Here is a 25,626-nt window from a genome sequence, read left to right as displayed (position 1 = left end):
ACATGTCCGCCAATGGCAGTTTGGAAAAATGTGTTACAGAAATATTAGTTTTAGGTGGAAACTGACTTCCATTCTGCTTCTGTTTATGACTTGAAGATTTTGATGAACCGGCTGAACTCTTTCCACCCTCATCCTCAGCAGCTCCCACCCCCCCCCCCCCCCCCCCCCCCCCCCCCTCCGTTCCTCCTGATACAATAATAATAGGAGGTGTTCACTACAGATACAACAATGATCTGCCACTGGCATATGTTTTCATTTTCCTCTGAGCGGCTCTCATGTTCCACGGTCACCTGGAATAACACAGAGCAGGCTGCACTAACACCACCATGTTGTCCCTAAACACATCCCTCCACCAAGTTTAAGCGTGTTTCTGAAAAATATCAGTCCCACCTGCCTGTTGGGCGTTAATCTGTGCATGAGTTCCCCCCAGCTAGGGCTTCTGAGGGCCGAGAACACAATATCTTTGCTGGCCATAGTTGAGTTGATATTAAATAAGAGCTGCTGAAGTGAGGACACGTTAAGAGGACATGTACGGAATGTAAGCTTTGCAACAATGTAATATTATAAATTCATCCTAATGCTAGAGCATGTTTGAGAACAATGTACATATTCAGTTATTACACTAAACTATGTTCATCTTGACCACATAGAGCTAAATGAGTATAGTTTACCCAGCATCTAATAATTCAATATAATTCTGTATGACTGAGATTTATTTCCCAATGCTTTTTGTTGATTCAGCTGTCTTTTAAAAGCAAAACAAGTAAAACAATTAGCCATTACAGAGGAAAATACACTAAACATATGAAGTCATCTCATGATTTGATAATTCTGATCAAATCATTTTTGGCAGCCTAGATGTGATCTGACGCTCGGACAATAATTAAATATTGGCAAAGAAATAGCAAAAACAACGTGTCATCTATTGTGTTAGCTTTTAAAGTGTTAGCCTAATGAGGGAACATGTTCGTCACAAGGTTTCATAAGGGAGTATCAGCAGTTATCATTTAAACTGTGTGTGTGTGTGTGTGTGTGTGTGTGTGTGTGGTGTGTGTGTGTGTGTGTGTGTGTGTGTGTGTGTGTGTGTGTGTGTGTGTGTGTGTGTGTGTGTGTGTGTGTGTGTGTGTGTGTGTTTTTCAGGCCGCAGACACTGATCTGTCTCAAGGGTTTGGAGTGCTGATGCACATGAGTGTTTATTTTAATCTAATAATACGTTAAAGGCTTTACTCACTGCAGGACTGTTGAAGAGCTTACTCTGTCTGATTCATGCGATTGTCATACTGATCTACGGCAGTACAAAAAATCCTTCTACTGTGGGTAAACCCATGTTGTTGCAGTGAGTGTCATGTTTTTTCGTTCTCAGCTGTTCAGTGTGATGGGCCTGACACAGAGCAGCTTGTCCAAAACTGTTTCAGAATAAACTGCACTGTTGCATTGAAGTCCCCGCTGTGGTTGGTTTACTGATGGCTTTGGTGTTATTATTGAAATTGTTGATAACAATACATTTATTGTCATAACTGTAATGTAAAGCAGGACGATCAGGCCTGGTGTGTGTGTTTAAACTTGGACTATATCGTGCTGAAATCTACCTGTTTGTGTGTGTGCGTGATAGGGCTGTACCCGAATATCCGAATATTCGTTCGTTGGAGTACTATTCGGGTTTCAATTTCGTTATTCGGATATTCGTTATTTATTTTTTCGTTTTTTTTGGCAGCTGAGCTGCACTGCGGCTGCCAAATTGAATTTATTGAAATCTCCAATATCAACGTAAGAGCTTGTGCCTCTTCGGGAGGTGCTACCACTTAACCATAAACTTTATCGTTTACTTTCTCGTCTTTATATGTAGATATGACTTTTCTCCGTTACTCTCCGTCACGTTGTTTCCATAGCAACAACAACTTCCTGTCAACAGCGCTAACTCTCCTTCAAAATAAAAGCATGTCCATAAAAAATAGGAAGCCAAGACAAATTACACTTAAGACATATACAACTGCAACGAAAGTAACAAACACAATGCAATATCCTTTTCAATTTCAAAGAACACAAATTGGGTTACATTAACAAATAACTATAAAACAACAATACTGTAGTATAATAAAATGAATGCCGTGAATAAACCGAAATACACGTGTTGAAGCGGTTTGCTGCTGATTACTACCGAATATCCGGAGCCCGAAAAATGGTATTCGGGACAGCCCTAGCGCGTAAAACCAGGTGTGAGGGGCCTGTGTTCGTCGTCCATTACATACGCCCGCCCATACTATAACCCCACCACTACCATGGGCCACTCGATTCACAACATTACCCTAACCCTAACCCTAACCCTACCCCTACCCCTCACACCAGATACTGCCTGGTTTTCGGACCCCCCCAGACCCCCCCCAATAAAGCAAAACTGCACGTTTCAAAGTGGCCTTTTATTGTGGCCAGCCTAAGGCACACCTGTGCAATAATCATGCTGTCTAATCAGCATCTTGATATGCCACACCTGTGAGGTGGGATGGATTATCTCGGCAAAGGAGAAGTGCTCACTATCACAGATTTTTTGAGACAATATTTGAGATAAATGGTTATTTTGTGTATATAAAAAATGTTTTAGATCTTTGAGTTCATCTCATGAAAAATGGGAGCAAAAACAAAAATGTTGCATTTATATTTTTGTTCAGTGTATCTGCAACCTTTTTTTTCTTCCTCTGCAAAGTTAATATTCAAACATATAGGAAATTGTACATTTCAGCCATGCAATAAAGGCCAATACATACATATAAACACACACAATGCTATCCATTAGCAATACTGTGTACAAGTGTTTCAACATCAATCTGTCTTCGCCAGAATCATTGTCAAGATGTTTGCATCCTGAAGATGAAAGTGTTTTCCAGTCTTCGGGCAGACACATGTTGAACATGCTGGAGGTGGAGGCAGTGGCCCAGGCCCACCCAGTTTACTCATTGGCCCACTCTGAGAAAGCTTTGGTGTCAAAAAATGTATTCACCCATTGAGAATATCCAATAATTCTAAGTGAAATTCAAGTGAACAAATATCGAGTTTAATTAATGTTATATGTGTGTTATCCTCTGAACCGAACTCATTTACGGTAAAAACTGATTGTTGGTTCCGGTGTCGGTACCAGATGTGTTCGGGGTACCAGATGTGTTCGGGGTCCGTCTCTTACCAGTGACGTCACGACGTACGATGTACGGCGTAATGACGTAATGTGATTTACAAGAATATTCTAATTAGCTTCAGCTTGATGTGGAGATGTGATTTGATGAGTCGTTCGTCCCCCAACTCCTCTCCAAAGTTGAGATATGTAATAAAATACTCAGGAGTTTCCTGAATTTTTATGCCCAAAGCCAAGCACTAGGCCCTGGGTAAATTAAGAGGCTGATCTCGGGCACTTTTGTCCACTTTCCCTGGTGCTAGAAACTCAAGTCAGGCATCCCTGGAATCGTCTCAGACATTAGATGATCAGTGGGGCCTTCTTTTTACTGAAACATGATGTTTCGATGTATATTTCCATTGAAAATGCTAACCGCTAGCCGCAAAGCTAGCATCGCAGCCACTGCTCCGTCTTCGGAGACTTTGCACACGTTATTCACAAATATTATCGTTGCAGTGTCTTAAATGTAATTTAGGTTAACTTCCTGTTTGAAGTTGTTGCTATGGAAACAACATCATGGAGAAAAAAGTAATATCTTCTACATATAATAACGGAAAAAGTAAAGAATGAAGTGTAGGCTATGTTTAAATGTTCGGAATTTGACCGTGTATGATGGTCCTCTTGAGTTGCCGTACAGCCAATGGCGTACAGCCATTGCTCCGTTTTCATGTTTTTTTAACATGTTTTTCACAAACATTTTCACACGCTAGGAGTATAGGAATACTTCAATTCGGTTCGTCATGATCTGTAGATGTGATTTGCCCCCGAGCACCCCTGGGTAAATTACCGTACAGCCAATCACAATGCGTACAATGCGTGACGTCACTGGTAAGAGATGGCCCCCGAACACATCTGGTACCCCGTGTCACTACCATGGATGTATAATAAGAACTGGATACAGCGTGGGAGGCGGGGCCTCATTCATTCCTATGAGAGTTGCTCATTAGCGCATGATGATAAAATGGCCCAACTTTTGAGAGAGTGAAACGTCACAGATTACCCAGCATGCCTGAGAAGTACCCGTATGTGCACTCATAGAGTATGCGCAACTTTAACCAAAATGCTCGTTCACATCAAGCACGTCAATTTGCGTACACGTAACAGCACCGCGCGTTCGTGACAGCATGGTAATGGATTGTTGTTATCATGGATTTGATATGAACGAGGCGGCAGTTAGCAGCTAGCGGCTAGCTAGTAATCATCATCATCTTTATTTAAAGAGACTCTTGGTCCATTATTAAAAGACATACAACACTCAAATATAAATGATGCTAATGCTAATGCTAATGTACACATCAATCGTTATGTACTTATATTACGCTGTAACAGGATCTAGTGATATCCAACAGAGCTTCATTTAGCATGAAATAATGATTGCACTGTATATATATATATATATATATATATATATATATTTATATATATTTATATACAGTGCAATAAGCTTCTTAGTGCAATACGAAGCTACAGGGACGTTAATAATGTCGGTAATATTAACTTTATTTAATACAACATTTACGGTACAAGATGTAATCATACAGCCCATGTAGTATGATAATGAATTACAGCAAACATGTGCAATATATCCATTATTACAGCTCCGTGGGATGGCAGTAAGACGATATGGATCCGTTCTTATCCATGGGTAAAGATAAACGCAACTCACATTGGTTTCTCATACAGCATCTCTGTAAACTACGTGTATTCACTGAATTTCACTCTCTGCCTTTAACGGCTCATTGTAGCTCCAATAGCTCCAGCCCCACCCTCCCTGTGAGCACAGTGTGCTCTGATTGGTCGGGACACGTAACATGAACGTGCCGGGCGGCGCGGTCCCGTGGGTTAGATGCGCGTTCATAATGCAGAGGGAAATAACTCTCAGAATAACGTTATTAGCACATTTTTACAACTTGAGGAACGAACGTTTTTAATAAGGGCTATACAAGTGTTCATACTGGGTAGTTTATTTAGTTTTAAAAAAATATATCCAACGAGTTACAGACCACTCTTTCCCCATGTAAGTCAATGGGAAAAAGTGTTTCCGGGCCTGGCAACCAAACGGAAGTGTAGTACCGCCGTTTGGCCAGCATGAATATTTTCATCTGAGTCCGGCGCACTTCCTGGGGGCTTGGTCACTACCCGATCTGCAGCTCTGCCCGATCTGCAGTGCGCATGTGCGAGATGGTCCGCCATATTGGACAACTCCGGACGGCAACCCGAGATGGACACTTGACACAGTGGCTTTTAGCAAAGCTCAAAAATAAAACGAGAGAGAGATGAGTTATTGTTATTACGACGTGACTTCACTACTATTTAACAATTCTTTTTATTGGGTTCTTTTATTTGGGGTTAAGTATATTGTCAGAATAAGTGAGACATGGATTTAACTTCTGTTAGACAGCCATATGCCATACATTTTTGCACACATTCACAGTAAATATGTATTCAGTATGATAGCTGTCTAACAGAAGTTAAATCAAGATTCACTGTGAAAGTGAAAATTCTGTGAAAATTCACTTGTGAACAATTCGTAATAACAATAACTCATCTCTCTCTCGTTTTATTTTTGAGCTTTGCTAAAAGCCACTGTGTCAAGTGTCCATCTCGGGTTACCGTCCGGAGTTGTCCAATATGGCGGACCATCTCGCACATGCGCACTGCAGATCGGGCAGAGCTGCAGATCGGGTAGTGACTATGGATGTATAATAAGAACTGGATACAGCGTGGGAGGCGGGGCCTCATTCATTCCTATGAGAGCTGCTCATTAGCGCATGATGATAAAATGGCCCAACTTTTGAGAGAGTGAAACGTCACAGATTACCCAGCATGCCTGAGAAGTACCCGTATGTGCACTCATAGAGCATGCGCAACTTTAACCGAAATGCTCGTTCACAACAAGCACGTCAATTTGCGTACACGTAACAGCACCACGCGTTCATGACAGCATGGTAATGGATTGTTGTTATCATGGATTTGATATGAACGAGGCGGCAGTTAGCAGCTAGCGGCTAGCTAGTAATGATGCTAATGTACACATCAATCGTTATGTACTTATATTACGCTGTAACAGGATCTAGTGATATCCAACAGAGCTTCATTTAGCATGAAATAATTATTGCACTGTATATATATATATATATATTTATATATATTTATATACAGTGCAATAAGCTTCTTAGTGCAATACGAAGCTACAGGGACGTTAATAATGTCGGTAATATTAACTTTATTTAATACAACATTTACGGTACAAGATTTAATCATACAGCCCATGTAGTATGATAATGAATTACAGCAAACATGTGCAATATATCCATTATTACAGCTCCGTGGGATGGCAGTAAGACGATATGGATCCGTTCTTATCCATGGGTAAAGATAAACGCAACTCACATTGGTTTCTCATACAGCATCTCTGTAAACTACGTGTATTCACTGAATTTCACTCTCTGCCTTTAACGGCTCATTGTAGCTCCAATAGCTCCAGCCCCACCCTCCCTGTGAGCACAGTGTGCTCTGATTGGTCGGGACACGTAACATGAACGTGCCGGGCGGCGCGGTCCCGTGGGTTAGATGCGCGTTCATAATGCAGAGGGAAATAACTCTCAGAATAACGTTATTAGCACATTTTTACAACTTGAGGAACGAATGTTTTTAATAAGGGCTATACAAGTGTTCATACTGGGTAGTTTATTTAGTTTTAAAAAAATATATCCAACGAGTTACAGACCACTCTTTCCCCATGTAAGTCAATGGGAAAAAGTGTTTCCGGGCCTGGCAACCAAACGGAAGTGTAGTACCGCCGTTTGGCCAGCACGAATATTTTCATCTGAGTCCGGCGCACTTCCTGGGGGCTTAGTAGTGACACCCCGAACCAAGCCCCCAGGAAGTGCGCCGGACTGGAAAAAGTTTTAAAAGTTATTACATCGTTTCAGATAATAATAATAATAAATAATAATGATAATTCATTCTATTTAGGGGCGCCTTTCAAAGCACCCAAGGACACCTTACAATTCATAACATATTCTAAGGAAAGGTTTTAAGCCAGTACAATGAATGCAGTCCGGGTGATGTTTTTTATGTGTGGTGCAGATGAGAGAGCTGTCCAGAATGACACCAAGATGTTGTGTTTGTGCTCTTGATAAGCCATTAAAACAGTAAAATACGTGTCTCCTGTTCACCAAAACATACCCATCTGTTATGGAAAAAGAAAGTATTCCAAAAGTATTCTAAAAGTAATCTGCCACCGGCGGGGATTGTTGTTAGCTTCTGATGCGCAGAAGAAAGATCTGGCCCACCCTATTTTTTACAGGCCCACCCTAAAGTACATTTCTGCCTACGCTACTGGGTGGAGGTGATACACATCACTCCTCCAGAGGGCCACATACAGCTAATCACACACGTTCTCTATCTCTGCTTCGAGCAGTGTTTCTCAAACTTTGAAAAAGGACCACTTAACCAATAAAAAAACACTCGCGGACCACCTAACTCAACAAATATCCAAAATCACATCGTTTTTCTAGAACAGATTACAAATCGCCTGGAAATGGTACAAACAAGTGGCAACATGTGTGATGAAGGTGTTCAGCTGGGCTATATCATGCAATAAAAATAAACTTAAGCTCGCTCCATTGCGGAGATATTCCCACGAGAGTGCGGAAAACTTAAATGTATTTATTTATTTCAAATGTGAAATGTTACCAATATACTCACGGACCACTAGGGGGCGCTCATGGACCACCAGTGGTCCGCGGACCACACTTTGAGAAGCACTGGCTTAGAGCAGTAGAAGAATGACTTGTGTTTTCGGTTGCATTCCTGTCTGTTGGAAGTTGTGACGAATTGCCAGATATATATCCATCCATCCATCTTCTCCCGCTTATCCGTGGTCGGGTCGCGGGGGTAGCAGTTCCAGCAGAGAGCCCCAAACTTTCCTTTCCCTGGCGACATCAATCAGCTCTGACTGGGGGATCCCAAGGCGCTCCCAGGCCAGCGAAGAGATATAATCCCTCCACCTGGTCCTAGGTCTACCCCTTGGTCTCTTCCCAGCTGGACGTGCCTGAACACCTCCCTAGGGAGGCGCCCAGGTGGCATCCTAACTAGGTGCTAGGCTAACTAGGCTCAACTGGCTCCTTTCGACGCGAAGGAGGAGTGGCTCAACTCCGAGTCCCTCCCTGATGACCGAACTTCTCACCTTATCCCTAAGGGAGACACCAGCCACCCTGCGGAGAAAACCCATCTCGGCCGCTTGTATCCGCGATCTCGTTCTTTCGGTCATGATCCATCCTTCATGACCATAGGTGAGGGTAGGAACGAAAATGGCCCGGTAGACAGAGAGCTTTGCCTTCTGGCTCAGCTCCCTTTTCGTCACAACGGTGCGGTAAAGCGACTGCAGTACCGCTCCCGCTGCTCCGATTCTCCGGCACATCTCACGCTCCATTGTTCCCTCACTCGAGAACAAGACCCCGAGATACTTGAACTCCTTCACTTGGGGTAAGGACTCATTCCCTACTTGGAGTGGACAGTCCATCGGTTTCCTGCTGAGAACCATGGCCTCAGATTTGGAGGTGCTGATCCTCATCCCAGCCGCTTCACACTCGGTTGCGAACCGATCCAGTGAGTGCTGAAGGTCACAGACCGATGAAGCCATTAGAACCGCATGATCTGCAAAAAGCAGTGGTGCAATCCTTAGTCCACCGAACTGCAGACCCCCTCCCCCACGACTACGCCTCGAAATCCGATCCATGTATATTACAAACAGGATTGGTGACAAAGCGCAGCCCTGGCGGAGGCCAACCCTCACCGGAAATGGGTCCGACTTACTGCCGAGGACCCGGACACAGCTCTCGCTTTGGGATTACAGAGATTGGATGGCCCTGAGTAGAGACCCCCTCACCCCATACTCCCGCAGCACCTCCCACAGTAACTCCCTGGGAACTCGGTCATACGCCTTCTCCAAGTCTACAAAACACATGTAGACCGGATAAGCGTACTCCCAGGCCCCCTCCAGGATCCATGCGAGAGTAAAAAGCTGATCCGTTGTTCCACAACCAGGACGGAATCCGCATTGTTCCTCCTCAATCTGAGGTTCGACAATCGGCCTGACCCTCCTTTCGAGTACCTTAGAGTAAACTTTCCCGGGGAGGCTGGGTAGTGTGATGCCTCTGTAATTGGCACACACCCTCTGATCCCCCTTTTTAAAAAGGGGAACCACCACCCCGGTCTGCCACTCCTTCGGTACTGTTTCCGACTTCCACGCAACGTTGATGCAACGTGTCAACCATGACAGTCCCTCAACACCCAGAGCCTTCAGCATTTCCGGGCGGATCTCATCCACCCCCGGGGCTTTGCCACTGTGGAGTTGTTTGACGACCTCAGTGACCTCCCCCCGGGAGATTGGTGTTGATCCCCCGTCATACTCCAGCTCTGCCTCTAACATAGAGGGCGGAGTTGTCGGGTTCAGGAGTTCCTCAAAGTGTTCCTTCCAACGCCCTAACATTCCATCAGTTGAGGTCAACAACGTCCCATCCTTACTGTACACAGCTTGGATGGTTCCCTGCTTCCCCCTCCTGAGGTGTCGGACAGTTTTCCAGAACAACTTTGGTGCCGCCCGAAAGTCCTTCTCCATGTCTTCTCCGAACTTCTCCCACACCCGCTGCTTTGCCTCGGCCACGGATGAGGCTGCTGCCCTTCGGGCCTGTCGGTACCTTGCAACTGCCTCGGGAGTCCCCCGGGATAACAAATCCCTGAAGGCCTCCTTCTTCAGTCGGACGGCTTCCCTGACCACCGGTGTCCACCAGGAGGTTCGAGGGTTACCGCCCCTTGAGGCACCTAGGACCTTGAGACCACAGCTCCCCGCCGCGGCTTCAGCAATAGAGGCTTTGAACACCGACCACTCTGGTTCAATGTCCCCAACCTCCACAGGAATGCCCGAAAAGCGCCGCCGGAGGTGTGAGTTGAAGGCCTCCTTAACTTGGGCCTCCTCCAGACGTTCCCAGTTTAGCCGAACTACACGTTTGGGATTACCAGGTCTATCCAGAGGCTTCCCCCGCCACTCGACCCAACTCACCACCAGATGGTGATCAGTTGACAACTCCGCTCCTCTCTTTACCCGAGTGTCCAAAACATACGGCCTCAGGTCCGATGATACGATAACTAAATCGATCATGGACCTTCTGCCTAGGGTGCTCTGGTACCACGTACACTTATGAGCATCCTTATGTTCGAACATGGTATTTGTTATGGCCAATCCATGACTAGCACAGAAGTCCAGTAACAAACCACCACTCCGGTTCAGATCAGGGGGGCCGTTCCTCCCAATCACGCCCCTCCAAGTGTCTCCATCATTGCCCACATGTGCGTTGAAGTCTCCCAGCAAGATTAAAGAGTCCCCTTCAGGAGCCCCATACAGGACTCTTTCCAGGGTCTCCAAGAAGGCCGTATACTCTGAACTGCTGTTGGGTGCATAAGCACACACAACAGTCAGAGTTTTCCCCCCCATAACCCGCAGGCGTAGGGAGGCGACCCTCTCGTCCACTGGGGTAAACTCCAACAACGAAGCACCTAACCGGGGACTTGTGAGTATCCCCACACCCGCCCGGCGCCTCACACCTTGAGCAACTCTGGAGAAGAATAGAGTCCAACCCCTATCCAGAAGTAAGGTTCCAGAGCCGACGCTGTGCGTAGAGGTGAGCCCAACCAGATCCAACTGGTAACGCTCCACCTCCCGCACAAGCTCCGGCTCCTTCCCTCCCAGAGAGGTGACGTTCCACGTCCCCAAAGCCAGCTTCTGTCACCCGGGTCTGGTCCGTCGAGACTCTCCGCTTTCACTGCCACCCTTCTGGCAGCGCACCCGACCCCATCGCTGTTTCCCGTAGGTGGTGGGCCCGCGGGACGGAGAAGCGGAGGTGTTGCCCACGTTGCCTTTACGGGCTGGGCCCGGCCGGGCTCCGTGGCAAGCCCGGCCACCAGACGCTCGCCGACGAGTCCTCCTTCTGGGCCTGGCTCCAGAAGGGGACCCCGGGCTTCCTCCGGGCCGGGTATCCTCACTTCTTGTGTCGTCTTTCATGAGGTCTTTTGAACCAATCTTAGTCTGGCCCCTTGCCTGAGACCAATTTGCCATGGGAGACCCTACCAGGAACACAAGGTTCCAGACAACACAGCCCCCAGGTTCATCAGGGCACACAAACCTCTCTACCACGGTAAGGTGCTGGTTCTTCAGAGAGGCAGATATATATGTATAATGTTATTAATATACCTCATTCTCATCTTTGGTATTCTGTCTGGGAATGTTATAACAACATTCTGCAATTCAATTCCAACAGGCTGATAACAATATTCCTTAGACTCAATGTATTTAAAAGTGACCACTTCCCGACCATGAAAGGATTCATTAGCAGAAGTCAGCACTTCTCCACTTTGTCGTGTAGCTAAAGCTTTGAAATATGCAAAGGGTGAAAAGTTTGGAAGCCGCCCCCGCCGACCAGTCCACATCAAGTGTTGCAGAACCACTGTGCTGTTCTATCTGGGTTCTTGTTTTGTCTAAACAAAAGATCGCAATGCAATTAAAACCTCTGTTTTGGTGGCTCAGAGTGAAATGAAAGTTAACAATGTTTTTATACGACAGCTTTTTCTCATCATAAAGTTTTGAGTCACGACTAATTGCTTGTTTAGTGCTCCAGTGCTCCAGGGTTCTGGTGCCTGCCACTGTGTGTGTGTGTGTGTGTGTGTGTGTGTGTGTGTGTGTGTGTGTGTGTGTGTGTGTGTGTGTGTGTGTGTGTGTGTGTGTGTGTGTGTGTGTGTGTGTGTGTGTGTGTGTGTGTGTGTGTGTGTGTGTGTGTGTGTGTGTGTGTGTGTGTGTGTGTGTGTGAAAGAGATTTTTACAATCTAAACATGTTTCTGTTCCAGCTCATTGTTTCTTAAACAGGCATGCTTCATGTCTACATGTGAGTGTCTTTTACACTCTGATGACTGAATGCCTGCAAGGATTACGAGTTAATTCCAACAACACTCTTAAGACAGTTAATTTCCTTTCGCTTGATAATAATAATAATAATAATAATAATAATGACAATACAAGATACACTGCACTTTAATTTTAAAGTGCTTTCTGATCTTCTCTAGATGAGTTTGGAAAGAGCCTTGATTTTGTTGGAAGGTATCAGCAGTTTAAAATGTGGCTAGTAAAAGTTTAGATGCTGCTATCTTTGAAATTAAAAACAGCATATGAAGTTTATGTTCCAGCTAAAGAAATTGGCATTTAATTGAAGAGCAATGGATATAACAGAGAAATCACCCAATGTATTGGGAATCTGTTAAACACTGAACATGCAGACAGGGACATGTTGTTTGTAAAAACATGCATTAGTGTTGACTCACTGCAGGAACACAGTGTGATTAGTCAGCAGGGTGAAATAAGTCTCTGAGCCACTGAGCTGTTTGATTGTGGATGTGATCACGTAGCAAAGGAAACATATGCACTCAGAGACCCCGCCGCTCTGCTGTAGAGAGCCCAACAGGAAGGACTCCCTCTGAGCCAGGCTGTTTATGACCCAACTTCCTTTTGGTATTGGATGGATGTAGAATTCCTGCCATAGCTTTGTTTGATGTTTTATTTTTGACATTTGATAAATACAGAGGGAGGATATGTGCGCATTCTAAAATCTGTGAACATAAGCTCAGCCAAAGTCTTGAGTCTTAAAGGATGGGATTACGATTTTCAATTCTATTGTAAAATAATAGTCATGGTATATGAACATTGAAACCACAGCATGCAATGGAGGACAACATATTTTCCAACATGTATCAAACATGTTACAGTCATATGGTTTGTGTTAAGAGCAATTGATAAATAAATACATGTCCTGAGATATACTAGTAGATCACATATAAACACACACATATAAGCTTATTATTCATATGAACCTTTATTGATCCCCCTAGAAGGAAATTCAGTTTTCAACTCTGTTTATACATGTATTAATATACACACAGTACAAATACACACAGGTATAGATGCCTACAATTTTCATTGTCATAACTACACTGCTATGCACACATGACAATAAAAGCCTTGAAACTTGAAACACATGCAAATGCATTTAGAGAGGTGCCAGAGCTAAGGGGCTGTCCGTCACCAGAGAGCAGTTGAGGATTCTGTGCCTTGCTCATGGCACCTCGGCAGGGCCCAGGAGGTGAACTGGCACCACTCCAGCTACCAGTTCACACTCCGATCAGGACATGAACTGGCGAGCCTTCATTTCCAAGGCCAGGACCCTGCAGACTGAGCCAGTGTGCAGGAACTCAGACCTCAGCGGTATTCATATAACATTCATGTGATTTGACATCAGTGAACACTGTATACACACAAAACTAAATAATCAGAAGTTGACTCTTCCTTTACGGAAGGAACTTGTTACAAAATATTGACCTGACCTTACACACTGTTTCTGTGACGTTCACTATCTTATTTATGGCCAGACATATTCTGAAGGCAAGCAAGCTCTTGTAATTTCAGTTTTGGGAGAACTCAGTCTCTCACAGTCAGCAGCTCACTGTAGCATTACATGAGCCATGTAAATGCTTCCAGAGCATTGAGGGATTAGAAAGCGCTGCCATGTTCCTTCTAAATGACCTGCAGCCCAAGCACGCCTTACTGTCCTCCCTATAATTACCTCCCACAGCCACACACAACACAGTAAGACACATTTACTGCCCTCCTGTTTGTACACAGACTGTGTGATGCAGTTTAATCAATGAGTGTGACATTGCTCATTGTCAGACTAGTGGCTCAACAGAATTTGCTGACATTTTCAAAAACGTCCTTTTGTTTTTCAGCGATCCTGGTAGAATGTAATGTCAATTCACTCATGTTGTTTGTCAGAACTTGCACTTGTGTTTCTGAAAATGTTTAAATAAAGTTGAGGATGACTGTGACACATGAAGAGGAGTTTATTTACTCTGTATCTCACAGCCGCCTCTCTGTGTATTCAGCTGAGTGTGTCTGCACTGAGACTTTCCATAGGCCTCCCAACATTCCAGAGTGAGAGGAGATCCGAGCACAACACAGCAGGTGTATATTTCATGTCACACATAATTGTATGCATTATATACCACAGTCATGTTAGAGCTGTCTTTTTATGTACAGCCATCCTATCATTCTAGAAATGAATTGGGATTAAAGCCCAGAATGTATCTTCTCTTTAACCTCCCAGTATTTTCTTTTCAGACGTTGTACTTCAGCTGGTGGCTTGAGGGATCCAGACCAAACTCAGAGCACATTCCTCACAGCTGCTCCTGCTGTGGGATCATGTTGTAGACCTCTGCTGCTTTTGAGATGTATCCTTCAGACAAGCCTTTTCCAGCCCATGATACTACTCTTTCATTCTGCATCGTGTAGAGAGGTTAATGTAATAATTGCATATCATGTCATTTTTAAATGTAAGAACTCACAATATAATACTTGATTCTGACTAAATGAAGCAATAACTTATTTAGCATAAAATGTAACTTGATTATTGGCTGTTACATTGATGTATAACTTTGGTGCCATCTTTGTATATGAAATGCTAATAAAGGATCTCACGAATTATTTGAGATTCAGACATTTTTTTAAAGCATTTAAACATGTACGCTAAATAAAGAACAATAACAACTAGAGAATGCAATTCCTGAAGAAATTGCTAGTGGGAATGCTTTATGCTGAAAAGCTGACGCTAAACTGCTATGCTGAAATGTAATGTGTAAGAAGAAAGTGAATCATTTAGATTCAAATTAAATGTGTAAGAAGAAAGTGAAGAATTTAGATTGAAATGATACATGAACACTGGGGGCTTGAATGTGTGATGAGTAGGGTTGGGTATCGTTTGAATTTCCACGATTCTGATTCCGATTCCGATTCTACTTTTCGATTCCGGTTCTTAACGGTTCTCAATTCCGATTCTTTGAGGGGCAGGGTAAAAAAATGATACATGCTTCTTCCACCAAAAACATTACATTTATTCGAGAAACTTTTACACAGGTTAGTTTACAGTAATATTCACATGAATCAGTCTGTTTATATTCACTGCTATGTAATTGTAACCTGAGAACCACTGAAGCTACAACAGTCCAACTTTTAAAGGAAACCCCCCCCCATTTAAAAACAGTTCTTGTTGAGAAAAACAAGCATATCTGCCTTCTCAGGCAAACCGGGAAGAAATGTTTGAACATTTTAAAGTAAAATGCTTCAATCTGGTGCACTTTAAGCAGAATGACTATAGAGTAGATCTAGGGGGTACAACTCTAAACACCCATATGAAAAAGATCGGTTTACATTTTAATAATTAAATAAGTATGTGAACATAACCAATAACCTACCATAGCCAATAACAAATACATGTAACGTATTTTATTTGTGTTGTTCATTCATATCTTATTTTACTATTTTATTTATGCATATTCTTTTATCTCTAGTTTAAAACGATATGTCTGGTTTACTGTCCTATAGTATACATTGGAATGATTTCAAACCTGTTTTATCCCAATAATTATAAAGGAGTGCCTTGGAAATATGTGTTTACATAAATTGTGATCAAAACGTTTGAGACCCACTGAGATAACTTAGACTAAAGTGAACTATCTAAACACTCAAGAGTCCTTTACCTCACTGAGCTGTAGTTATCAGCCTCTCAGTCTGACTGTAGAGGACTCTCCCTCCACATCATTGTAGACACATCTTCTTCTTCTGTTAGAGCAGCTCGCAGCAGATGCTAATAACAACAGCGCTGGTACCGGTGCACCCTCCTTTTCTCCCTCGCTCGCTCCCACGCTCACTCGCACTTTGGCTGTGAGCTGCGGGTGCCAGATAAGCCAACATCCCCCATTTTCATCACTGACAGCGCCCATCGTACAGGGCAAATGGAAAGTGTAACCGGGATGAAAAGGGTGTTACATTTACTTAATTATGAATGTTGTTACATCAAGGCCGAACATTAGGATGAGCCCCAACGGTCAAAACATTTTTTTTTCCTCCCAGAGCTGTCAGCGCAGCGCCTCCACAGATCTGGCACCCTAGGCGAACATCTATAACGCCAGTGCGACGGGCCGGCCCTGGTCCCAGGTTACGCTGTAGGAAGTGTAGATACAACCAGAGCCCTGGGTACAACGCTACATTTCCCGCCCCTTCACAGTCATACAGTAGGCTACGGAGAGCGGCGAGAAACATTTCCTCAGGCATCGAAAAGCGGAACCGAAATTCACATTTCTAAATGATGCCATCGGTTCTCGGTACCCAACCCTAGCGATGAGAGAAGAAAAGAAAGTAAAAAGGCTTGGAAAAGCAGCAGAATATTTGAACCGCAAACTTCTGAACTAAGTTGATGGCGAATGATCTGTCGCCATGGCAACGGCATTTGATGACACCCCATACTACGCTTAGATGCGTTGAAGGCTGCATCGTTACCAAACCTGTGAAGTCTTGGGCTGTTTGGAGTATTTTCACTGAAGTTATGAGAAAACCGTGTTTCAAGGCGAGCAATGTGTTGCCATGGCAACGGCATTTGAAGAACTCTCCAAACTGTCCCGTAGATGTCTTCACAGCTGGACTGTTAGCACACTGCTATCTGAAGTCTGCTGCTCTGAGCATGTCAGCTGGAGCGATGACATCATCGTGTTCCATTACACAGGTGTTTATAGTTGAGCTAACGAGCTCTGTAGAGATCACAGGTTTCCATTGTTCTGAATGAGAGATGAACCTCTTACATGTGAACGTTTTGTGGAAGAACCGTAACAGATATCTGTGAAATTTCAAAACGTGAATTTTTGTGTACTTTCGGGTTAATAATGTGGCCTTTTTGGCAGTTTAACTAAAGGTGTGCGGCTGCTGCCGTGAGGAAATATCTGGCTGAAATTACAATGGGCTTTAAAACCTGTTAAACCCCGAGCCTGTTTTTCAGGTCTCAGGCTCGAAAAGGACATTCCCAGAACAAATGACCATATCTTCCCTTCTAAAAGGGTTAAATTAATAATATTTTTTCTCAAAGTAATGATAAACCTGTGTGTTGGATGTAGAAAAGTCAGAATAAATATAGATGTTTTTTATTTTAAAGAAAATTCAGATTGAACATAGTAAAAAACTATAAATTATAGTGTCCGTCCAAAACATATGTTGTACTTATAGTGAAAACTAACCTTGGATGATGGGTTAGTAGACTACAAGCTTTAGGAATCCAAAGTACAACAAATAATAAGTACCCTATATCAAGATTGATGCAAAACAAGTGAAATGTTCCATATCTCTGGCCCCCCTTGCTGGATTTTGACATGTGACATCTCTTTCTAACCATCAGAGCCAATGGAATCGAGGGGAACTCACACATAGTCCTTATTTGGTAATGTGTGTGTTAGACTGCTGCATAGCCTAGACCGGAAGCAGCAGCCACTCTGGTAGCTACCATTAGCAACTAACTTTTGCTCTACGATTTTTACATACAAATTGAATTATTGATTATAAATTAAATCATTTTTTTATACAGAGACGTTAAAAACCTATGGATTAACCGATTCAGCCGCGTTTTTTCTGGTTTTAATGCCATTGAACACGTATTTTGATCAGATTGACAGCTACGGTGAGACGATCTCCCTAGAAGCTCCGTAAAGGTACGTGTTGTGGTGTCTGTGTTTGCTTCCCCTGTAAAGAGTTCGGATCACTCAGTGATGATACTATATACTTAAATAATCTGTGGAACCTCAGCTTTAATTGGATATCTTGTATGTGCAGCTATGATAAGTAATAAGGGTATATTTTATCTTGAGTTCTGTGCCAATGTCCGTTAGCATTTTTCACTAAGGGGTCATTTAGATGCTTCTTATGAGACTTGTGTTTTGTATCGTCAGTTAGCTGAGATTATTCCCGTTAATCTGGTATAACACATTATTAGGTTCTTAAATATTAAGATCCCCTGAGACACAGTGTCGTGAAAAAAAACGCCATTTAACGGTTTAACAGGTTTTAATGGAGGAATGTTGAAAGTTTTTGTCACTTCATGCCCTCAACAGGCATTTTGTTTAATCATTTTTGCTTAATTATTTGTCCTTTTTCAAGCTATGAGATGTTTTCCTACGTTTGTCATGAAAAATTATGTCTCAGGAATGTAGGGTTTGGGAATTATGGCAGTTTTAAAAGAAAATATGAAGGCAAATTTCAAGATTTCTTACCCTCTAGCTGTGACATCACGCACTCTAGTTAATGTTAAAATGTGAAGAAAACCTCGAAAACAAGGTCTGAACAATGTTTAATATCTCTAAAAGTACGAATCAGATTTAAAAGTTGTTTTACACGAATAATGTCAGAAAGATGTGTAACATTTTAAAGTTGGAATGAGGTTTCTGAGTGAAAGTATGAATGAACAGTTAGCAGTTGAAGTCGCATGAAGATTTGTTGAAGTCTGAAGATTTTCTCCATTGACTTCGATGTTAAAAATGTGATGTATTATGGGATGTATCTCTGGAATTATGAAAGTTATGAATGAGAAAAGTAATAGCCTGCGATTCCCAACTGAGCTGAACGTTTTGATGTTTGAACGGAGTTTCTGCGATGTTCAATGCGGGAGGAGAAGCGGGCCAAAATACCAGCGGAATAATAATAATAATACACTTTTCGTCCGTAGAAGAACAGTTAGTGGGAATGCTGTAATGTAAACAGCATTCCCACTAAATAATGCATTTTAATAAGCGCACTTTTAAGAAGAATGTGCTTTTAAATACAATTGTAGAAACAAAATAAAACATAAACTATCAGAATAAAAAACATAAGGCAGTCATGGCAACTAATGCGTGGTTAAAGTTCTAGTAAAAAGCGTTGCTAAAAATATGGGTTTTTAGGCCTTTTAAAAGCATCCACAGTGTGTGGTATCCTTTGCTCATTCTGCAGTCTCAGAGCAGAAGGCTCAGTCTCACATGGTTTTCAGTTTGGTCCTGGGGGGATGGAGGAGGTGACTCTTTCCAGAATGGAGGTTTCTTGTTGTCAAAAACGAGCTGAGAACCAAAATGCAACACACGGGAAACCAGGGATAGTGTCCGGGGACAAACCGGCAGACAGTAGGCAAAGGGCTGGTCGGGGACAAACCGGCAGACAGTAGGCAAAGGGCTGGTCGGGGACAAACCGGCAGACAGTAGGCATAGGGCTGGTCGGGGACAAACCGGCAGACAGTAGGCATAGGGCTGGTCGGGGACAAACCGGCAGACAGTAGGCAAAGGGCTGGTCGGGGACAAACCGGCAGACAGTAGGCAAAGGGCTGGTCGGGGACAAACCGGCAGACAGTAGGCATAGGGCTGGTCGGGGACAAACCGGCAGACAGTAGGCATAGGGCTGGTCGGGGACAAACCGGCAGACAGTAGGCAAAGGGCTGGTCGGGGACAAACCGGCAGACAGTAGGCAAAGGGCTGGTCGGGGACAAACCGGCAGACAGTAGGCAAAGGGCTGGTCGGGGACAAACCGGCAGACAGTAGGCAAAGGGCTGGTCGGGGACAAACCGGCAGACAGTAGGCATAGGGCTGGTCGGGGACAAACCGGCAGACAGTAGGCATAGGGCTGGTCGGGGACAAACCGGCAGACAGTAGGCAAAGGGCTGGTCGGGGACAAACCGGCAGACAGTAGGCAAAGGGCTGGTCGGGGACAAACCGGCAGACAGTAGGCATAGGGCTGGTCGGGGACAAATCGGCAGACAGTAGGCATAGGGCTGGTCGGGGACAAACCGGCAGACAGTAGGCAAAGGGCTGGTCGGGGACAAACCGGCAGACAGTAGGCAAAGGGCTGGTCGGAGACAAACCGGCAGACAGTAGGCAAAGGGCTGGTCGGGGACAAACCGGCAGACAGTAGGCAAAGGGCTGGTCGGGGACAAACCGGCAGACAGTAGGCAAAGGGCTGGTCGGGGACAAACCGGCAGACAGTAGGCAAAGGGCTGGTCGGGGACACACCGGCAGACAGTAGGCAAAGGGCTGGTCGGGGACAAACCGGCAGACAGTAGGTAAAGGGCTGGTCGGGGACAAACCGGCAGACAGTAGGCATAGGACTGGTCGGGGACAAACCGGCAGACAGTAGGCAAAGGGCTGGTCGGGGACACACCGGCAGACAGTAGGCAAAGGGCTGGTCGGGGACACACCGGCAGACAGTAGGCATAGGGCTGGTCGGGGACAAACCGGCAGACAGTAGGCAAAGGGCTGGTCGGGGACAAACCGGCAGACAGTAGGCATAGGGCTGGTCGGGGACAAACCGGCAGACAGTAGGCAAAGGGCTGGTCGGGGACACACCGGCAGACAGTAGGCAAAGGGCTGGTCGGGGACACACCGGCAGACAGTAGGCATAGGGCTGGTCGGGGACAAACCGGCAGACAGTAGGCAAAGGGCTGGTCGGGGACAAACCGGCAGACAGTAGGCAAAGGGCTGGTCGGGGACAGGCGAGGATTCCAGGAGTAAGCCAGATGGGAGACTCCACCACTTCAAAAACAATACAGTTTTTGCCAAGAAGGTGAGGCTTATTGACACGGCGAGATATAAACATACTGTTGGTACTTGTCAATGTCTCTAGGTATGTACATGTAGCCATGTAAATACCATGTCCTATGTTCATGTTGCAACCTACTTGCTGCCATGTTGGACAGGTCTCCCTTGAAAAAGAGATCGATGATCTCAATGGGACCATCTGGTTAAATAAAGGTTTTTAAAAAATATATGTATATTTCAAAAAGAATTAAGTCAGTCTCACGACGATATTGAGACATTTATTTACCGCGATATCGCGATATATCGTTACATCCCTAGAAGTCATACATATAGCATTTAAAATACAATTTAGTTTTTTGTTTTACAGAAGTACACATTCAGTGAAAGTAAGTAAACAGTATTTATAAAATAAGTATAACATAGTAGAATATATGCTGGCGGGTTGACTGCAATGGTAAATATAAAATGAAATTATAAATGTACTAGTGCTGCCCTGCTGGGCAACGATTAATCGCAAGATTTCTGCAACTTATCTCATGATTTGATCATTGTTATGCACAAAATTACATAATGAATTGACAAAGTGATGTTATTGCTCATTTTAATTTTAAAGTATTGCTATATGAACAAAAGTGCAAAACATTTGGTTTGCAAACTCTTTAAACAATAAGGTGTTGTTTATTAATATTCCCTTTACACAGTAGCAGTTAAAATATGTCTTGTAAATCTCAACTTAGACATTAATTAATGTATTCAAATCAAATATACAAACCAAAATGTGTTATCTAGTTTGTTATAGTAGTTCCCCTCAGAGTCCAGAAATAAGAAAACTCTGCAGTGGTTACAAATAACTCTGGTTCTATCAACTCCTCCGTCTGAAGAGATGTAAATGTCCCTGTCAGAGTTCTGTACCTTCCTCCATGTTTCTGTCCCCGCCTCTTCTTTCTGGTCCCTTCATGTGAGCGCTGCAAGGCCCGCCCCAAATGCTCTCATTGGTTGATACGCGTGATGACTGGCAGATCACAATCTTAAAGATCTCCTATCTTGCTATTTTTAGGCATATATTATGGGTCTCAGATATATTGCTAAAAATACCAAACAGATCACACATTCTAGCCATGCCTCATACCCCTCCATTTCTGTTAGAGAAGTGCTGATTCTGGGTCTGTAGCTTTAAAAAAAAAAAAAGACGGCGGGGAGCTAATGCCTGCTCAGAATTATTCTGAGATATTCAGCTAAATGCTGCCGTGATGAAACGCCATTGCATGTCCAAAACCACATCAAGGATTATTTCTGAAACAGTATGAAGCTCAAATGCTTTTTCTCTTGCAGGTTTACCACAGGGTGAGTTCCTTTTTTTCTCCTGCTTTTTTGCACATACTCTCTCCAGTCAGGGGTGCCGGAAGCAGGGGGGGCAAGGGGCCATTGGCCCCCCCAATTTACAGCCCTGCCCCACATTTTCGCAGCGGCGGATGCCGTGGAACACTGTACATCCCTTTTCAATAATTCCCCTCTACTCTAAAGTTGCATCTAAAAAGAACGCGATCTGATCTAGATGTGTATATTTTGTTATTTTTGCAAATTGAGGAGATGATAAGACAATCTCATACAGGCAGCGACAGAGGCTCATACTGTATATTGCATTAGATAAAATAAAGCAGGCAAACATAACAGGAAGAATATATACATTTTAATCCAATCAAATAGGACATTGTCACACCTTCAAATGTATCCATGTACATTACAACCAATAAAACTTAGATTTGTTTCTTTGTTACGTTGTTCTGTGTCAGCCGTTAACCTAGATAGATAAATGTAGGTATTGATATCACAAACATGTCAGAAGAACCAGCGCATAAGAAAATAAAATACAGTTAAACAAAACTGAAATTCAACAACTTGAATGTCACATCCCTGACATCCACAACTCCGGAGCCTGGCCCTTCAACCATAGAACCAGCGCAGCCAGATGAACCCCAAAGCAGCAGCTCTGCGACCGCTGAGACTGTAAAAAATGCCGGCATCGTTGAACCGAAACAGGCTGGTTCCGACTGCGTGGAGGTTTGTTGTCGGGACATTGAGACGGGTAAAGCAGCACAAGAGAAAGGTACTTCAATGCAGAATGGTACAAAAACAGAGAGTGGTTCATTCTTTGCAAAACCACTAAACGAGCCTTCTGTGAAATATACAGATTTGCTGCTGTCAAACGGCTTGTAACTTTCTCCAAATGTGGAGACGACAGGTTTGTAAATACCGGATATAACTGGAAAAAGTGCCCAAGCCTCCTGGACAGCCACGAAAAGTCTCATTTTCACAGAGAGTGTGTCAAAAAAAAGTGGGCTTACTTCAGTCGAACACCAGTCAACTTGTTACCATGGAAACCAAACAATGGTGTAGCTGTATTGAAGTCTGAGTGGAAACAGTAACATTTGGAGCGTTATGTTAGAATGAAACAGGTCGTGACTCACAAATCAGATCTAGTCGGGAGACATGCGGGATAAATATGACCCCGGGAGGAAACCGGGAGAGGGCAATGAAATCGGGATTCTAAAATGAATCCGGCGCCGCTGTCTCCAGTACAGCGTTAGCTCTGAGTGTTGCGCATTGTTTCTGATAACGACGTTTCTGATAGGGCCGTGGGTCCACCAAATTCTCTAGTCTTGTTGTGGTCATTTATCATCTTGCCAAGGACAACAGTTGAAAATTAGCCTGCTGGCTAATACTGGCTCATTTACAGCAATGTGGATTAATGTGCACTCTCCTTTAAATAAATAAACAAACAAACAAACAAATGGCAAATCTGGATCCGCTCCGTTGTACCCCTGTGTTTAGCAGCCTGTCCTCCTACAACAAACTACCAAATAGGTTGATTGTTTAAGCAGCTTAGATTAGGACCCATAGCCACGTTTTAAAGTGTAGCACCTCTAGTGGTCGTGTAAGAAACAAAATGCTCCCGTTTATTCGTTTATTCACAAATAACCCTCTCTGGAAAGTCCTAAATTGTAGAATAGTTTGGCCATTAAAAGGCTTTTTGATTCGATTTCTAGCGAGAAGTGTATATTGTACTCTTAGAATCCACGTCCAGTGGATGTGTAGGATCTATAGTTTGATCAGCGACGTGCAGTCAAGGGAGAGAGCCTCACCTGTCATACTCCAATGTAACGGAAAAAAACCGAAAGAAAAACTAAATAATAATAATAATAATAAAATGTCTCCACTGATCTGTGTTGTAAATGATGTGATTTATGTATGATTCTAATCACTTTTTATCGTCAAAATCGGCAAATTTGCCGAGCTCCGCTACAAATAGCCGACATGAGCGATGAGAAGTGAGGCAGGGACGAGCTCTGCCTCTCGTAAGCCCACAGTAACTGGCTGGAGCGCGGGCACTAATTTAGCGCGGACACTTATTTTGTGAGCGCGCTCAAGCCAGTTACTGTGGGGTGAGGTGAGGCACAGATGAGCTCTACCTCGCCTCAGAATGCGTCACCCCACAGAAACTGGCTGGAAAGCGGACCCTAAGCGCATGCCTGTTACCATCTCACTGTATGTCACCAATGTAATGTTTGTAGATCCCTTTATTACATTTATCCTCGCCATCCATAGTCTCTAAATAACTTATTTCACGTATGATATTTAAGCTCGCTGGTCTCATCATACAACGGCAATGAGAAAGCACCAGGGGAGGCAGCCATAACCTCTACCGCACTGAAGGGGGCGCAAGTGAGCCCACAGGTTCCTGTTGCTACTATTATTCTACGCAGAGACGGTAGACGCAAACAACAAACTAGACTTTTGAAACTAGAGGAAGATAAGGAGGACTTTTACAAAAAGGTAATGGAGATTGTTGTCCAGAAGGATAGCATGGACTTCATCTTCAAGTCAAGGTAAGACCACATTTGAAATGAAAATTGGATCTTACTAAGAAAGAACAAACCAATATTTAGATGTTGGGTATCCTTTTGTTGAACGGTCTGTTTAAAATGAATCGAAGCATCAGACTAAAAAAGCTTTTGAAAATAACAGAATATTTCAATTAAAGGTGGGGTAGGTAAGTTTGAGAAACCGGCTCGAGATACACTTTTTGTTATATTCCATGGAATGCTCTTAACATCCGGATAGCAATGAATATCTTAAGTGCTTTGACAAAAAATCCATAAAAACATTTCATCTGTGGAAGCCGTAGTACTGTAAAAAACACGACCAATCATTTTAGCCGGCCCGGCTAAAATAACCTGCCTGTCAGCCTACCATCTGTGCACAAACTTATCTCGTGCCCTCATAGAGAACCGCAGTGACACATCCTAAAACCTGGATGTAAACTCCTTCCGGTTCCTTCGACAAAAAGCAATGTAATTTCTCCATAGGATTTTGGAAAATAGCTGGAAATAAGGTCTGTGGTTGAGACACATTTAAGAGACGGATCACGTTTTGTTCAGCTGGATAATCTCCACATGTCTATCCTACTTTTATCCTTTTCTAAGCATAAATCTAGTCGCCAGAAGCAAAATGCTAACGTTATGCTATAAAGGAACTACAGCAGGGTCGCTGCTTCAACGTCACGCCAACTTAAGATCCATATTCAAACACACAGATTGTAAATGGTACAAGTTGAAGTGTTTTGTTTGAACACTTTGCAGGAGGCAGGTACTTGCTTTCAAGCAGAACAGGGCAAACAAACTTAGAGGAGTGTTTACGTGTTCGGTGTAATGACGTAAAACGGCCTGGACAACTTCTGTAGTCCTATTCAGCCACTTGTTAACAACCATCGTTTTTCAGACACGTAAACTCTTCAAAAATCACCAGTGGGGTCACTGCTGATGTATTTAATGTCGTAGAACAAAACGTGATCTGTCTCTTCAATTTGTGTCAAACACAGACCTTATTTGGAGCTATTTTCCAAAACCCTATGGAGAAATTCGAAGGAACCGGACGTGGTAAAAATGCTAACTTACTTCCGGGTTTTAGGATGCGTCACTGCG

General features: G+C 43.7%; 1 long non-coding RNA gene across 1 annotated transcript in view; it reads left to right on the top strand.

Annotated features, from left to right (window-relative positions):
• Positions 1-14,753, top strand: part of LOC117536609 — a 31,769-nt gene extending 17,016 nt beyond the window's left edge. Inside the window, exon 2 of the long non-coding RNA XR_004567589.1 lies at positions 14,391-14,753. This is a non-coding gene — a long non-coding RNA (uncharacterized LOC117536609). The remainder of the gene's footprint in view (positions 1-14,390) is intronic.
• The last annotated feature ends 10,873 nt before the right edge of the window (positions 14,754-25,626 follow it).

Source organism: Gymnodraco acuticeps, unplaced genomic scaffold (assembly GCF_902827175.1).
Source record: "Gymnodraco acuticeps unplaced genomic scaffold, fGymAcu1.1, whole genome shotgun sequence".
In the NCBI taxonomy this organism is placed as follows: Eukaryota; Metazoa; Chordata; class Actinopteri; order Perciformes; family Bathydraconidae; genus Gymnodraco; species Gymnodraco acuticeps.
Note: the sequence above shows the minus strand (reverse complement) of the source record. Positions and strands in the feature narration are given on the sequence as shown.